We start from the raw sequence: 4,337 nt of genomic DNA, 5'->3' as shown, positions 1-4,337 counted from the left end.
ACACATATCACTGTTCCAGGTTTTTGAATGATTAACTTGAATCATGATTTGGTTTCGAACAATAAATTTTTCTCCACCGAAATTGATCAAGTATGAACAAATGTTCATTAAGCTTAGTCATTATATTTTGAGAAATTCGTAAACTAATTAATTAATTCTCGACTTTAAATTCTTCTCTATGCAAGCTAGTATAATTAGTTATGCGACAATCGTCTCAAGGATAGAAAAATGAATATAACTTGAGAAATAGGTGGTTCAGTCTTCACTTACCTTTTGTTGATGAAGTTCTCCAAAAGCTTCGGTTGATCTTCGCCTTCAAATGGTACACCGTAGATGATGACTGGCTCGTTTCTCAACTACACTATCCTAGACCGAGACATAACTATTTGTAGACTAGAAATCAAGATATAGTTTGACAACTAAATTTGACAAAAATCTTGATATAGAAACACTTGTGAGTTCGACCGGGCAATGCTCTAACAACGGTGATTCCAGTGTGTGTATGCCAGTGATCGAGTCAGTTTCAATATAGTCAGTTTGAAACTCTTTGTTAAAAATGTAACCATTATATCGAGAGTGACGGCCAAACGGCTTCGATCCTAGGGAAATTTTGCTCTAAGTTAGGATTTTGTTTTAGGTTTTTACTGAATCACAAAAGTCTAATTTTAGTTTCAATCGTCTTCTAAGATTATTATTCTTCGATCTGAAGTTTTCTGGTGACCCTTTGCTGATTCAATTGTTTTCCAAGAGGTTTTCCTGCAATGATTTTTGTATTTTTCTTCTTAATTCCGCATCTGCTGATAATACAACTTCGTTTCATAATTTTCTTTCACATTTTCTGTTTTTCGATTAGGTTTTCATTTTTTTTATTTACAGTTTCAATTACGATCCATTTTTCATTGTTTACATGGAATACATGTGCAAGATCACCAGTGTAAGATTGATGCCATATCATCAACATCGTTCAATTTCAATAACATGTAAGACTAGTGTAAATATCATTAGTGTTAGAGCATTGCTCGGTTGAACCTACCAAGCGTTGGTATGTCAAGTTTGGTTGTCATATTTTAGTATCAAAACTCAATTAGAGTTGAAAAAGCGAGGGTCTAGCAACCACACCCAATATTTTGTTGGGCAATCTGTATGGACTAACTCCAATAAAATTCCAAGAGAATCAACTAGACAGTCAGACTCAATCAAGGAAAATATATCCAAGAGTTATATGTCAATTTCTCAACACAATCCGCAATCGAATAGATAGAAATCTGTGAGCCCGATTGATATGAGAAATAACTTGAACGGTATCAAAAACCAATGTTCAAGTGTCAATCAATTTCAATCAACAACCAAAGGTTGGACTTACCAATTGATTGAACTACGCACAGCCTGTGATATTTCAATTATATAAACAAATATAGTGCGGAAAGGAAATAACACAGACACCGGAAGTTTTGTTAACGAGGAAACTGCAAATGCAGAAAAACCCCGGGACCTAGTCCATATTTGAACACCACACTGTATTAAGCCGCTACAGACTCTAGCCTACTACAAGATAACTTCCGACTGGAATGTAGTTGATCCCTAAACAATTTCACACTGATTAAGGCACAGTCGCGTTCCTTACGCCTTTGAATCCCTACAAGAATCTATTCACTTGATTCCCTTAGATGATCTCACCCACAACTAAGAGTTGCTACGACCCGAAGTCGAAGACTTGATAAACAAATCTTTCTCCCATCGAAAACTATATTTTAATAGATAAATCTGTCTCCCACAGAAATACCTACGAAGTTTATTCTGTCTTTTGATCAATCAAGGTGAACATGAACCAATTGATAATCCGGTCTTATATTCCCGAAGAACAGCCTAGAAATATCAATCACCTCATAATAACTTAACTATATGGTAGTAGAACAAGTTATTGTGGAATCACAAAGAATGAGACGAAGAGCTTTGTGATTACCTTTTATACCTTACCTATCGGAGATAAATCTCAAGCAAATCTTAGAGAAGATAGTACTCAATATGATAAAACAAGTAAGATCGAAACACGCAACTACAGAGAAAATAGTTGGATCTGGCTTCAGAATCCCAATGAAGTCTTTAAGTCACTAACCTATAATGATTTTAGGAAAAACCTAGGTTAAAGGAGAATCGACTCTACTCGCAACTAGTATCACACATGAGGTGTGGGGATTAGGTTTCCCAGTTGCTAGAGTTCTCTCTTATATAGTCTTCAAATCAGGGTTTTATAACTTTGGAACAAAGCAATCAATATTCACCGTTAGATGAAACCTGATTCAAGATTCAAGCTAATATATTTCCACCGTTAGATTTCCTTAGCTTGTTACACACAAATGAAATATACCTTCATTTAGATATGGATAACCGTACCTAAACGTGTATATTGAGTTGACTCAATTACAGTTAACCGAAGTTAGCCATATGAACACTTTTGTCTTAACCATGTTCATCTTAACACTTGTCGATCAATTGATAATCAAATGAATCTAATTGTGTTACTCATAGAGTTGTTCAATTATTTATATTCTCATAGAAGTATACAAGACACAATTGAAGCAAAATCAGATTGATTCAAAAGAATCAGTTCATGAACATTTTAGCCACGGTAAGATTGCATTTCTTAATTTATAAAAATATTTTTTCATGAGTATGAAATCATACTTAACTGATTTGAGAACTTGAACCACTTAAGTTTGTAAACGGGTGCGCAAACTTAAGTTCCGGATATTGGGCACAAGTCGACAGTTTGAAAACGGGTACGTAAACTTTAGCTCCGGACCGAACTCAGTGGAAACCGTTTGCGAACGTGTACGCAAACTTGGTTCCTGGATTTCAACAGTTAAATTAGTTTGCGAACGGGTATGCAAACTTAAGTACCCTGACTTAACAGTTGAATAAGTTTGCGAACGGGTATGCAAACTTAACTTCCGGTCCTGAATTCTACCAAAACAGTTCGTATACTTAGTACACAAACCGTAATGTATCCATACATGAGTTTTAGCTCTTAAGAGAAATTCCTACGGAATGAACAAACTTGGAGTTTGTTCATTTTGCTCCCACTATGAAATGAACAAACATGAAAAATGGATGTTCAAATCAACAAATCTGTTGCTTTGAACATCGATATGGACAACCCAGCGTGCTTGAGGGAAGGACGGGCGAGCGTGGCAGCAACGCACGATTGAAGAAAAAATGCTGGCGACTCTTCCTCTAACGCCCACTGCAATTCCTGATTCCCAAAAAATATTTTACTACTTTTTTACTCCCTTTATCTTATTTTATCTCACTTTGTCCTATTTTATCTCACTTTATCATATTTTCTCTCACCAGATATATTATTTTATATTTTAATTTTGTCCTAAAAAATATTTTATATTCAAAAATAATGATAGTGGGACCCTAGAAAACTAAATCTGTTCATTTTGCTCTGATTTACCATAGTGGAGAAACGTGTTTGTTCATCCACGTGGCTCAACAAAATAAATTTTTTGTTCATTGCCATAGGAAGTGCTCTGAGTCCCATTTAAATCATTGAAAAATTCTTAGAAGACGACAATAGTTGTCTCACACAAACTATTAGCTTATAAACAAGTGATCGAATGATCAATACGAAACATTCCGAGTCTACATCAAATGACCGTCTCACACAAATCATGTAAGATGTTACCAGGTGATTTTCACATGATCATCTTTTGACTTTCGTCAAGAATAATGATGAACGTAGTTAAAGCAAAAAGCTTTCCAACACATATTTCGATAAAGATATAAGCGAGTTAAACTCAGCTTGCAATATCAAATGTGTATAATGTAAAGTCTATATAGATATATGACTTTGTCTCAATAGGAGATAGGATAGAATAGACTTCTGATTGATATATGAGTTCAAGTCTCCACACACTTTTTGTTGATGAAGTTGCACAAGCTCCCCTTAGTAGTTCTTCGTCTTCGATCGATGAACGCCGTGAAGTCTAAATCTCAACTACACATTCTATCATAATCCGAGACATAGATATCAGTAGATTAGAAATCAAGACTTATAGTTTTGACAACTAAACTTGACAAACAAGCTTGAGATAGCAACGCCTTGCGAGTTCGACCGAGCAGTGCTCTAACAAGAGTCGCTTGATTAAAATTACTGGATTAAACTTCGTTTAGGTTAGATTAGAAAGTCTAGGAATGTTGAGACATACAAGTATCACTCTGAAGACCTGAAGAACGTGAAGACGTATCGACTACAGCGAAGACATCATCTTTTCACTTGAGGTTAGTAATACTGACTTGAGTTTTTTCCATTCATTTCATTTCTTTCAAGT

This window comes from Papaver somniferum, chromosome 6, assembly GCF_003573695.1.
Source record: "Papaver somniferum cultivar HN1 chromosome 6, ASM357369v1, whole genome shotgun sequence".
Taxonomy (NCBI): Eukaryota; Viridiplantae; Streptophyta; class Magnoliopsida; order Ranunculales; family Papaveraceae; genus Papaver; species Papaver somniferum.
This window is presented reverse-complemented; position numbering follows the sequence as displayed.